Raw genomic sequence first — 14522 nt, 5'->3', positions numbered from 1 at the left:
TAATGTCATAAATTAATCAAACCAAGTCTACGCCCAAACTAAAGCTGTTGATTGGGTGGGTAAATATAAAGGTCAAGCACCTAGAATAAAGGTTTATCTTAAGAAACTATGAAATGAAGAAGTAGTTTTTTTTTAATGAAATAAGCAGAAATTAGTAAGTTAAGAATGATTAAGGGCTTTTTGCAAGTGCTTTTTATTATCCATTTATTAAAATTAAAATAAATTAAATTAAATTATCACATTATTTTATCCACATAATCTAACTTGAAGTTTACATCTATAATATAATCTATTTTTAAAAAGTGTCTGTATCAAAGGATATTTTTTAGTATTCATTGAATAAAATGTTAGTCCTTAACATTATCACATAATTATATCCATTTAATACATGTTGAATATTTAATTTCCAATTTTACCTATTTCTAAAAAGTATATGTATCGAAGAACATTCAAAAAAATATATATTAATTTACTATACTATGCTATACTTCAATAAAAATTTGCGAATTCACCATATTTTTCTTAAAAAATTTATATAATATAATTGAATGAAATTAAACTAATTAACCTACAATGCTATAATAAATTGGAATGAAAGAAGTATTTTTAAAATATAATTTTTTCTAGTTCCATTTTCTCGCAGTGTAGAGAGGCGATACGACCAGCCACTTGTGACGTTTTTTGTGGGTATGTGACTGTGTATTTATTTAATTGCCAGCCAAACAGCCAGCACGTTGAGTCAACACAGGAGACGAGCTTCTGCTGGTAATCTGAATCCTCTGACCTCCGTGCTGCATACAAATCCACGGCCACGAAGTCCATTTGCATACACCGAGATTCGGTGACTCGATTCAGATGCTCCTCGGCGATGGCAAATTGAACTCTTCAGAGCCGCCGACTTCGCCGAATCCTCACACTAATCAGTGGCTGGAAAACAGCAGGCATCACGTACTTGGGCTATTTCCACGGGAACCGCCAGGAGTCCACAGGATGCAATTTGGCCCGTATCAACAACAATGGCAGCGGAGGCCAAAAACAAACACAAATGCTCGGCAATAAAAAGCGAATCAGCCAGGGCAAAAAGTAGATCAACCAAATAGAAAGGCACTTGTGAGACCGAATCAAACGGAGGGACAAAAGCACAATGTCCATGCCAAATGAGCAGGAAGCAGGAAGAGTGTCCTAGAAAGAAAAAGCTGCCTGCATTGTACTCTATTCCCACCAAATTGTTGGTATAAATGTATAGTAAGTAGCTGGAAAGCTTATCCTACAATGCTGGGATGTTTGCCTAATTTTGGGATAGAAGGCGAAATCCACCGACTCAAGTCCATTAAAAATTCCAATAAACTTTAAACGAAAGTGCAAGCAAAACACCGCCTTCGCCGAGCAAACCGCAATTTATTTTTAGAACCCCCTGCCTTTATAGGGATATTTGTTTCAGCACAGGGCACATTTTTCGTCTACTTTCTCGGTTGCCCGTCGGGCTTTTTCCCCAGTTGATTTATAAAGTGCAATATCTGCGCGACAAGCGGAGCGTGAATACAAACTTATGTGCCATCTCTCGCCGGCGGCTTTATGTGCCAACTCTTCCGGAATTCACTTCGCCAGAAAGTATCTCAAAATCCATATGGAAAATGCAAATCGCAGAGCGACTTTGTTTGATAGGCAGCCGTTCGAGTCGACATTTTATTGCGTGGTCGTCGAGAGCAAATGATGTTCATTCATTTGCCAGCAGTTACTAAATAATGCAGCAAGTGCAAACTTTATTTTTGGTCTTTATGTGCCGCTGAAAAAGCCTCTCTGCGGCTGCCTCCTAATGAAAAATACATGTTCCGCCGCCTGCAATTGAAGATGTCGCCGTCTCATATGCGAACATGGAAAGGCTTTTCGGAAGTTGCAAGGTGGTAGAAACAAACATTAATAGATATAGATATTGTAAAAACAACAGCAGATCGACCATGAGATGCCGCCAGAAATCAAAATTGTAATAGTTTTGTTGTTCTAAAAAAAATGTTTTTGAGGGCAGTACTTATATTGTGTAGTTTACCTTATAGTTTAATCTACATTGTTAGGGGTTTCAAAAATAATTATTATTTGGTATATTAAGAAAAACAACGAGAGACAAATAGAGACAATAAAAAGGGGTTTTGAAATGTTAATATAAACATTTTTTTTAAAACCAAATAAAATTGTAGACAGTCAGAATAAATAATAATATAAAAAGGACACAGTTATGAAATGCAAATTTTATATTTAATTTTTTATAGAAACTTTAAAATGTAGATGTTTCTCAAGAATCATAAAAGGTGTGCTAAGAAACCGATGAGTGTTAAAGCTCTTTTTATAAGATTTTTCGTATCCACAATTGTTTGCTTAAATTTTGGTTAAAAGCATTTTATATCAATTTAAATCCGAAAACTAGAAAAACCATGAGAGAAAAGCTTCTGGATTCTGGTATCTAAAAACTTAATTAAAAGCAGTGTCAATTATTTGCCGGCGGGTTCAATGCAAATGCATGAAATTCCTAGACAGCTGGACCAACGTTCTACGTGCTGGTTTCAATGAAATGAAAATATAAAATATGCATTTACAACTTTTCGTGGCTGCCGGCGATGCCCGGATAAGTATGCTACGGGCAACGTGATGGGGAATTGCGCCAAAATCGTTCTCGTCCTGCATTCAAATGGAGCCCTGCTTGGGTGCCAAAGAAGGGGGAATAGATCCAGTGTGGCATCCAATGGGTTGCCAGTGAAACATAATCCCTGCAGTGGGTGCAGTGCATCCCATCCCAGCTCATCGTTCGCCTGTCTGCCGAACGACAAAGCCACTCAATAATAAATGCAACGAGCGCATTTCAAACACTTATGGCAAGTTTAAAGTGCCGCCGCCGTTGCATGGAATGTATGGAATGTGGCAGCGACTTTGGCCATATGCTTGTGCCAACTGAACTGTGTGGCATAAGCACTGACTGCCGCATAAATAATTGCACAGTTGCTGCAAATAAAATGGACATCAAGACACCAACTTAGTCAACTAGTCTGTGTCGCCAAGGGTTTCTCTCTCACTCCGTGTGGCAAGTGAAAACTTGTCCAACTTTTGTATTGTCCTGGAAAAGTGCTGGGCTGGAGGTGGTTAAGGGGGGGCGGCTCTGCCGGGTCGCTTGCACTTGAAGTGGAAAAACTTTGCTGCATTGCGTTAGGAAAAACTTTCGACTCTAGTTGTAGTATAAAAGCAAAAGTTTGCCGTCAAAGCGAAAGTTAAAGCCGTAGCGAAATAATTTGAATAAGGCGTTGTAAAATATAATTCAGCATTTACTTGGCCAAACATGGCTGAAATCCAAGCGAAGGACTCAATTAACCAAATTAAGGGCACCCATTTTGGGTGTAAAGTGGGTTCCCAAAAATCACACGTGAAAGTCTCAATTAAATAAAATTAAGAAAATTATTTAGCATGGTTGCAAAGTCACAAAAGGGTGGCGAAAAAAGGTTGGGGGGATTGCGAAATCGAGAGCGAAATGGACACAAACACACGTATCCAAATGGCACAGAAACTTTCTTGAATTCCCCCAGCAAGTTGCACGAAGCGAAAAAAAATCCCCCACAATTGGCAATCGAAAATTGGAAAACTTTTCCCTATATTTGTTTTGGCTTCATTGACTTGATTCCCCCCTCTCCACCACCCACATGGCTTAGGTACGGAGTCCGGATTCCAATGCATGTATATAGTATATATCCACATATAGACAATCAACTCCCGCTTAGCTGCTGTGCTATTATCAAAAGTTTTCCTCGGCATCGGCACCCAGTTCTCAGCTAACCGAAAGCTAAGCGACGTTGGCAAACTTTAATGGGGCCGCGAGCAGTGCGACGGGGGATCGAACATATATATCCCTGGGATTGCGACTTTAATTGCAAACGGGTAGTTTTCAATTCTTTTGCAGTGGCCAACGAAAATTCGCCCCCCAAAATACGCGATTGTATAGTAAAATGCTCTGCAATTAGAGTGCAAGTAAGTGACGCTTTATGGTTTTGTTTGCGGAGTTTTCTCCTTGGTTTTTGTCTCCTCCATGAATTATTTATAGGCAGTCCTGGGCAAATATGCCGAAACAGCTGAAAACTGTGGGTATTCCGTCAACTTTTAGCCAAAAGGCTGTACCACGCTGCGTATGCGTAATAAATGGATTGCCAAAAGGTGATTGAGCAAACGGAATAAAAACTTTGACCTCTCGAATCGATTCGAAGCTGGTGAAGACTTAATTAGATTTGCTTATGGCGTTTGCTTGGCAAATTGTTTACTTAAAAAAAGTTAATAAGAAACAACAAAATATTGAATTAAATACAAAAATAATTATTTTAAATTTAGTTTTAGCTAAATGTATATTTAATATCTTTAAAATGCTTATATACTATAAGATTATGGCTTCAAATTAAATATTACTAATATTAAGCACATTCTTAGCTCAAAAATTAAAATGCTTTTCTTAATTTAAAATATTGTTACTCAAAGTAAATTCTTACTTTGCAAAAACTAATTATACATATTTGATATTCAATTATTTCGAAAATATCGGATTATCGCATAATTTATCTTTAAGAGTAATCTATTAATACACCCATATAATGTTCCAAAAAATATTAAACATATTTACCAATATTTTCCGTATAGCTTATAAAATAAAGTAGGTCTAAATGGATATTAGTTTGGAATATTTTAAGTGTAGCAAAACTGCGGAACCACCGAGAAACCAATCGACACGTTCTAGTTCACAGCGTATTAAAACCATATATATAGAATATCTGTGAGCTGCGTGATCCCGATTCACTTTGTCGCCGCCGCTGATTTCCCCAAGCAGCCACCCCTTGCACCACCCACCCAGAACCACCCCCTCTATAGCCACCCCCTCATCCTCCTTCATATAGAGAGGGTATAGCTATCATAGCGAGTGCGAGTCTGTCAATATGTTCGGGCTTTATGGCAAAAGCTTTTCGCTCGACTATGATTTAGGTAAGCGTCTCCCAGGACACCATCGATGTGGCTGTGGATGTGGCTGTGGATGTAGATGAGGATGTGGCTGCAGATCCCGATGGTGACACTTGCGACTTGGACATGGCGAAACCAGTTAGTGATTTTATTATTTATTGTTCTGCGTCACACCGCAAAAGGATTTAACACATAAATTTTTCATTCCCTGGCTGCTCTTTTGCATTTGCTGGGGGGAAAACATTTTTGAGAGCTGTCAAAAATGTTTGGGCATTTGCATTATAATCGCCGTATACAATATAAATCTATGGCCCATGCATATTTTATAAATGGTCGTTGGACATATAACCCGTTTTGCCCCTAACCCAATCCCATTCAATCCAATCCAATTCCCATTTGCCATTTCCCATTTCCCCCAAAATTTACTTGAACGAACGAATTATATTTCATGTGATAAATTCTAATGTCCTGGGCAGGGATCTAGGTGGACGAATGTGTGTGTGTGGCTTTGACAAATTGAAATTAAATTTCGTTTGTTTGCAGATCACATTCCGAATTTCATGTCAGTCCTACGAGGCTTTTATTTAATTAGAAAAATGTTGAAATACGCTTTGCATGGGAATTGGTTCTGCAAACTGTGCATGCCCTTCGACTCGATTAGTTGGATTAATTGCCTTTGACAGCATACACAATGGTTGGGCACGTCTCACAACCCTTTCCCAGGCTTAATATAGATACAACTTACCCAAGTAAATACACAAGAACAAAAACTATAATTAAATTGATAATAGAACCTATAGAATTTGATGTTTACAATTAATTAATTAATATTAAAATAGTGTAAATGATTTTAATTATGATGCCCAAGAAATTCAAAAAGAATTCTTAAGACTTTAATACCTTTAATACCTTATTAAATAATATTAAAATATATAAAATATACAAAATATTAATAATAAGACTTTTTTTATTATTTAAAACTGTTCAATGCCCAAAAAAAAAATTTTTTAAATATGTACTAGTTTTGGTAAATTAAAAAAGTAAAAACATTAATTTACATAGGATTTTTTTGTGTGTATGTTTGTATATTTCCAGGGGTTCGGCAACTCGTGACATAATTAAAACACAAATAATTGTTAATTAGTTAATCATTGCGGTGACCGCAGCTGGATAATCTAAATAGTGAAATCAAACTAATTATAATTAAAGGTAACTACTTGCAATTAGAGCCGACCGCAAATGGCAATTAATTAGACGAAAACATCGACCCAGGCTGAGGTCACTCGATCCCGTTTGGAGCTCTGGCCAACTCTATTTTATTATAATTCTATTTGTGGACTTTTTTAATTTCATTAGAACGAACAGCACCCCTCCCCTCCTGGTAGAGCCCCCCACCCCCTCTAATTAGAATGCCACAAAGCGACGCGGCCTGAGCCCCAGGAGAGCTCATCTTTTTGAACAGTCGACTGCGGATTGTGGACGCGCCCACGCATTTTCCTATTAAAAATTTCAATTGCCGCGTAAAAACGCGCGTGTCGAAAATAAACTCGCCCGAAATGGAATAATTAAGCAGGTTCATTCATTAAATTCTCGGAGGCAAAAGTTAAATGTAGATCACCCTCCTCTGCTCGCTTTCAATTTTGGCTTAGAATATTTTTTGGCATATTTTTATTTTTTTTTTTTTACCCGTTTCAATGCGGAGTGAAAATTAATAGAGTTGCGGCAAAATCGACTGGCCGCTCCCCTGTAATTACAGGGCACAGAGTCCTGGCCCAGGAATCGTGTCAACAGAATGGTAACGAAACTCCTTTCACCGCAATGGGGAACAAGAAAAAACAGGCTACCAAATTGCATAGGATGAAAATGAATTTTCCACATGAGACAGCACCGCTCGGAAGGATCCAGTTTCTTTAGCACCAGGTGCGGATTATGCATAAACATAAACCAAAAACCAGAAACAAGACCAAACTGGCCGACCAGTGGAAAAGCAGAAAAGTCTCGTTACGAGAGCCCGGCAGACAACAACTGCAACTTCGGAGGGGCATAATGCATGCAAACTTGCAATAATTTTCCCTGGCTGAAATCGTTTTCATTTTATTTTTCCTCTTTGTGAATTTCACAACCAATAAATTTTATGCTTTCTGTGCAAGCGCCAAAGGCGGCACTCACGAGGACCCCTGCATTTCGGGGGCGGGACAGTAAAAACATTTATGGTCCTTGGTAGATAATTAAGTTTTCAGTGGGTTTTCTCTCGAACCCAAACTGAGCAGATGTCTGTATGGAAACTCTATGCCTGACCGCGTGGGTGAAGAATTTTTCAATGTCTTTTGTAATAGAAGAAATAACGAACTGACCGGCATTTATTTTATTACCATTTTGCAAGACACAACTTAATATGAAAGGGAAATTCTTTAATATTTACAAGCCTAAATTAAAATCACGCCTGTATTTTATATAAGTCCTATTAAATACACTTGAATTAAAAATTTAATGTTAATATATACTTGTAAAAACAAACTGAATAGTTGAATGTAATTCACGACGGTTTTGAAATCAATTATTAAAAAGTGTAAAAGTATGCAGTAAAAAAGAGAGTATAATTTTTATGTTGCATACTTTTGGGGACCTTTATAAATAAATTTAAAATCGTTAGCAAAATTCATGGAATTTCTTTTTAAATTAAAACGTTGCCTTTTAGATCATTCCCCAAAATATTATAAGAAATGGTTAGAAAACGTGACCCATCCTAATTGGAAGTTTGTGTAACCTTGGGCGATTTTCAGCAGATCTGTTCCCGTAATCCGAAACAAACTGCATTTGTCAGCAGTTGCCAGAAGTTGGGTCAGCGAACAAATCTGAAGTGAATTATGCAAATCCATTTCTCCACGTCGTGCGATGCGCATGCATTATTTACCCAAATTTCGCCCACTTGGCTGCCCCCGAAAACTGAAGGACCAAATTGCAGGTGTCGGAGATGTGTGGGGATGGGATGGGTTTTGAGCATAGATATATGTGCGACTGACAGAGGGATTGGACTTCCCGGCCAAGAGCTGCAACTGCTCAAGGGTGCTCAGAGCTCAGCACAAATGTGGAAAGCGAACTTCACTTGGATGGCAGTGGGAATGGTAATGGGAATGGTGGTGGGGAAGGGGATGGGGATGAGTCGAGCACCCTCAATGCTCACCGCAAGCAGCCAAAATAACAGCAGGATGACGTGCAGCAGGATGAGCCACTTGAGCCGCAGATTCTGCGGTGCAGCAGTTCCACGCACCAAACTGGGTTACTCTCAAGCCAGGAAAAAACAGCAGAAATACTCTAACGGCGGTGGCAAGTCAATGACGTTCATGCGGAAGCACTGGGCACAACAATGCAGAAGGTAAACAAAAACACGTGCTGCAAAATTATCCGCAGTGGAGAAATGCAGGGGCAAGGCGCAGGTGCGGATACTGCGGCACTTTCTCTGGTTCTCTACGAAGAGAAAGTAGAGGAAAGTTGGCCAGTGAGTGGATAAAAGAGAGCGCGGCAGGACACTGCGGCGTATACGCAATTGTTTATGTTACTTCAACAAGACAAGCTTGCTGTCGGCTTATCCCAGTTCTAGGTTTTTTTTTTGTAATTATCTTAAAAGAGCAAATAGCTTCTAGTACTTTACTTAAAGTATAAAAAGAACAGATTTTTAAACGTTCCATTTTCATTGAAAATAATAAAATAATCAAATCAAATACTCATTTGAAACCCCGTAATATATTAAAATTCTCTTAATTTACTTCTTTAAAAACGATTTCCTTGGAAAAATATGATGCTTTCATATACAAAACTTTTTAATTAAAATAATACAGATATTTATTATCAGGAACCTTCTATCCACATCCAAAATGGTTTAAGAGTCAAACAACAATAAATATAAAAAATATATCTTGTACAATAAAACCAAGACACATTCGAGCTTTTAAATCCTTGATTTGCATAGGTGTAAGCATATAAAAATATAATGAAATTACAATGAACTATTTTCAAGGAAAAAAGGGAGCTTTCACTTTGAACTTTCCTTTTGAAATATTGATTCAATCAATCGTAACAACACAATGGTTTATTTTTAGTCCCCATTTTTAAATTTCTATAGTTTGTAAACCTCAAAGCAACCACAGATCATGAAAACTCATCTTATACAAACAGCCATTTAAATTCGAGCTTGTAAATCACCCACCTTGATTTGCATAGGTGTAAACGTTAAACGCCATAAAAATAGTTTCAAAGTGTTCATTGAAAACTTATTGAGGCGTAATGCCAGATGCGATATATTCGCTTTAAATAGCACACGAGCACCTGGAAAGTACGTGCACACACAACTACGTACATGTGTTTGTATTTTTGCACCTGTTCGAGGGAGAGGCGGAGTCTGAATGTGTGTGTGTATGCAAACAGGATGCCTGCTGTGCGATGTCTGTGTCTGGGTGGCTTCCATTTATAGCCTACCTTTTGGGGGCGGCAGGAGTCTGTCCATAAATTAGATATTGGTGTGGCAGGAGGTCAGCTGTAAATAAGGCCTGTGCATAAATTGGAGCCATGGAAATCGGATTCATTTACTTTGAGAATTCAATTTCGATTTAGTGACAAATGCAATTTAATTAAGCGTTTAGTGCCGCTCTTGGAATTGAGTCGTTTTCATGTTTGCACCCCTCGATGTTTAGTGTTTGACATACTCGTACATCTGATTCGTTGATTCGTTTGGCAGTGCACCGTAAAGACTCGTAATGCGCTCGTAAAGGCATGTCATAAGGCCTGTGGCAGGCAGTCCATTAAATTTTCGTTGATAGCCCCATGTGCACATGCGATAAATTGACGCGATGCGGTCCTCTCTTGGTGGCTCAGCTATTTTGGGCTCCCAATTTAATTAGCCTGCAAGCATGCGCGTCATATTTATTTTTAATTAAGTGGGTGTGTCTTTGACTGTTGTGGTAATACTTACTCCACTTATTGACACGCAGCCAGGGTATAATATAAGCATATAAGCATTTTGAGGGGCCACACTGCGTATGATTGATATGGCCACAAGCTGTTAGAGGCCTGCATTGATGGCATCTCAATGGGAGGCTGGAACTGCTGCTATTGCGAATGGGTTATTCATGAACTTCGGTTTGAAACATTCTGTCTAACTGCGGGGTTCGTTGACCCCTTTCAAGGCCCGACAATTGCCCAGTTTTACTCCCTTTTGTCCCAGAAGCGAGGTCCTGAATGTTTAATGAATTTGTTGCCAGCCACTTTTGTGTCCAGTTTTTGCATTCTTTCCCTTACTATCTATGTGCTTTGTTGCTCTTTGTTACCCATCAACACAGAGTGCCTGCTATAAGCCTTTCTCATCTCATCTTAGCCCCGGATCATCCGCTCCTCATTGGATGAGGAGGAGCTCTGTGGCGGTAAAACGCATTAATTCATTTTAGCAGAACATTATTAAAACTTTGCACCACATAAAGCTGCAGCGAAAGTTCAGCCAGCACAGCTCACCTTGCCTTTGTGGTCGAGTCGAGTATCTGGGCGATGGCAAAAGTTGTGCACTAATTAAGCGCTAATAACATTTTAGCACAGTTTGCCGCTTGCCGTGGGCAACTTCTGCCCGCAGCATGCAAATATGTATGATCGACCGCAGAAGGGTGGAAAAAAAATGGGCGTGGCACTTGGGTCAGCTCCAAGCTCCAAGCTCCTAGCTTCAAGCACCCAGCTCCGCAATCAATTTCACACAGCCGGGGTTAAAAACATTTTAATTTCCATTTGGCCAGAATGGCAGGCTGGCCAAATTGCTGCGATTGCCATCGGAATCCCAGGGCACTGGAAATTTCTCGGCAAGTTTTTAGGCAGCTGCCAACTGTCACACAGGTGGGCGGGGCGGAGGGGAGGCGGAGCAGCGGGGCGACAGCAGGCCAGGACAGGTTGTGGCCCCCGGCGATCTCGGTGACTGCACTGGGAAAAAATATCAAGAGTTTTACACTCCGTACTTGAATTTTGAAATACTAAATACAACTAAGTTAAATATAAGAATTTAATTACCTACCTTTAAATCTTTCTGTTTTGGAGAAATATCCTTACTTACTATTTAAAAACTTATTTTAAAAATTGTATACAAATCTTTTACAAAGTGTCTAAAAAAAGCCCTTAAAATTTGAATTTTTATTAAAATTATTTCTATTTAGCCTCATATCAATACCCAATTAAAAAACTTTTTCTCATTCTAAAAAAAGTTGATGTTATATGATAGCAACCCTAAAAAGAACATAGTAAACCTATTCATTTGACTAAATTACAATAAGTATTTCATATTAAATTGTTTCACTTAATCAAAAAGCTTTCAACTAAATATGCAATGCATATACTTTTTAAAATTATTTATAAAGATGCTTGAAAGTATGCAACAATATATTTTGTTTGACTAAAGAGGAAGTTATATTTTTACAGCATACTTCTAGACACCCTTATAAATTAATTCAAATGTTTTGTTTTTAAAAAAACATTATAAAAACATTAAAGTATTATTTTTTTGTCTGTAAGGGTAGACAAAATAGGTACAGAGAGAATAAAAACGTTGTTGCCAGCTCGCAGTCAATTGAGTCTGCTCCCGAGCACCACGTGTGTGTGTGTGGGCTGTGGAGTGTCAGTGCACTTTGCATGTGAGCAAATAGCAAGTCCCCAACTGGTCAGGGTTTAGTTTTCTTGTTTGTCCTGCCCCGTGTGGCGTGTGTTGGATGTTGCATGTCCTGGTGTCCTCGGTGCCTTGAGTAATGTTGTTTAGCCGCCTCTGAGTGAGCTGAGCTGCTGCTTTTGCTCTTGCTCTTGCCTTTGCTTTTGCTTTTGCTGCAATTGCATCAGTAGCTGGCTGCAATGGATGCTGCATGCAGCAAATGCTGCTTGTTGTTCGGTTGTAAGCGTTGCTTGATTTATGGGCCAGCAAATTTCACTTGACATAATCTTGGGCAATTTTCTTCTGAATATGGCTCCCCGGTGACAATGCTGCTTGAACTGAATTGAATTCTAATTTCGCAGGGGGTGCAAACGAGGTCAGTTATATGGCCTCTACCCTCTAACCTCTTCCCCATTCCCCTTGCCAACTCCCTGGCGGCTGTCCTGTCTGTCTGGCAAGGCAAATAAACGCTTATTTGCACACTAATTGCACCTGCGACGTGCTTTGTTATTATAAAATTCTATATTTACACAAGCGGGCTGCCTGCCATTCTGCCATCCTGCCTGGGATCCTGCCATCGCTCCCCTATTTTTGTTTTCGCTATTGTCACAATATTTGCCGTTGTCGTTGCGCCTGCTTGTTAGTGCTGAAAGGCTTTTCGGCTCCTGCTGAATAAATTTTTCAAAGTCTTCGGAGCCAACGTGGCGTATGATTAACCATGCGGATGTCTCTGCTTCTGCGGTTGCTGCGTGCTCGCAGCTTAATTATGCGCAAGGTTAGACCCCAGTCTTATATACTCGGGATGTATGTATATGTATATATGGCTAACATATGTATGTTTGTGCATCCTTGACCCAGGATGCGTGTTCGCCCTGCAGCAGCAACAGTCGCTGCTGCACCTAAATTATGGTCATTAAAAAGCTTTCAGCTCGTGGACATATCCAATGACATTAAAACATGGACGCAAGTGCAGGATTCTAAGTGAGTGCGACCTCTGGTCTTTGGCGTCTGTTGAGACCTCTTAAAATACGAATCAAAAATGGGTGAATTGAAAGTGTAAGTTATGTTTAAACAATTGAAATACAAGACCTAAATTGTACTTTGCAAAATTCGATAAAATATGATTTATGATTTAAATTATTTATTGTTTAATTCTCATTAAATTTGATTCAATATTAAGTGAACTGAATGCCTGGGATATTAAACATTATAAAGATGCCTAAAGGTATGCAATAAAATAGTATATACCCGAATTTTAAAATGAATGCTTGGTAATTCCAGGTACATCACATATTAAAGCCTACTTTCACTGTTAAGAATGACTGAGGAATCTTAATAAAGATTGTTTTGCTTATAAGGATTTAATAGAGAGGACACTTCTGTATGGTAATTTATATTAAACCCCAAGCTTCGACAGTAGAAATCTGTGCAATCAGCTTGCTTTGAATTGCTCGATTAAAGCTCGGGGTAAATCCTTGACTGCTGACCTCCTTCCGGTGTAGCCTACTTCTCGGCGCTATCTGGTTGGCAATTAGGCAAAGTTTGGCTATGCAGCCAGCTGAAATATTTAAACAGCATCGCCAGGGCAGAGCTGAGCACAGAGTCGAGTTGCGTTAACCTTCGGGGAATTACGTGTGCCCAAATGGAATGAAAATGAAATGTCCAACTGCCGGCGACTGGGGATCGAAGAGGTTTAAGACTTGTGCTTTTAGTTCGCTAGCTGCTACAGCGGCAGCTGCTGCATTTCAAGTAGGTAAAAAGCGCAATGGCACAAGACGCCCCTTGGATCCTGGATCCTGAATCGTGAATCCTGAATCCCAGGGAATACAAACGAGTACCTCCCAGCCACCCATCTTCTGTGTCCGAGAAGGGGCCTTTGTAATATGCGCTCAACTCGCTGCGAACTTTTGTCAACTCGAAATCAAAGGGGACGGCCCAGGAAGTTGAAAAGTTTCGAGTTTTCTACTAAAGTTACTAGCAGAAAAACCATTAAAGGCTCACGTAGTCAAAGTCAAAAGACAAATTTGCATTGGAACGTTTTTCTCCCTTCCTTTTTTTTTGGCATTATTTTTTATTTTTTTCGACTTGAAGGTGTAGCGAGTTCGCAAAAGAAAAGCCCGCTTAAAGCATTGCAAGCAATTTTCTGGTTTTGTTTGTCGCGCATTCAGCTGAAATTGTTTGCACTTAGCTGCGTTTGCTTTGAGCGCACAATTAAAATGCAATTTGGCAGAGCAGCGAGCACACAAAGGCGCCAACAATGGAGCCACCGAATGCAAAGCGCTCGCCGAGCAGCAAATTCGACACCTGGTCCGAGGAGCTGGGAAAAATGAGCGCAAATCCCCCGGCAAATGGTGGCATTTAATAGAGATTTCAGAGCTGCGAATGCAATTTGTTACCATTTTTGGCTTGCCTTGATTCGGCAACGAATCTGCTTGAACTCCCTTTTGGCCCTCTACTTTTTATTTTGGTGACAAACAACCCGGCCCCAAAGTACGACTCGGTTTCGATTTGCATTGGGGTGTGAAATGATTGCCCTTGGTTCTGGATTAACCCGCATACGAATATGTGTGCCAGGTTGGACCCCAAAAATCAATTAATTGCAGTACACACATATCCTTCGGGGCATCCTGGTGGCGACAGGCAACGGCAGTTGTCATTCGAGCATTCGATTCTGCTTATTTTCTTCCCGTTTTTAATTCAACATGTCCACATGTTGCTGTTATAGCTGCGTTATATCTTCATTTTTGTTTTGCCAATATTCGGGGCCGGAATGTTGCAGTGTTTTTGTCACGTGCTGCAGCCGCTCGCAGCATGTAAATTGAGATGGCACACTTTGTTTATTTGTTCTGCAGCACGTGTGACTGCGGCA

Source organism: Drosophila subpulchrella, chromosome 3R (assembly GCF_014743375.2).
Source record: "Drosophila subpulchrella strain 33 F10 #4 breed RU33 chromosome 3R, RU_Dsub_v1.1 Primary Assembly, whole genome shotgun sequence".
NCBI lineage: Eukaryota > Metazoa > Arthropoda > Insecta > Diptera > Drosophilidae > Drosophila > Drosophila subpulchrella.
Note: the sequence above shows the minus strand (reverse complement) of the source record.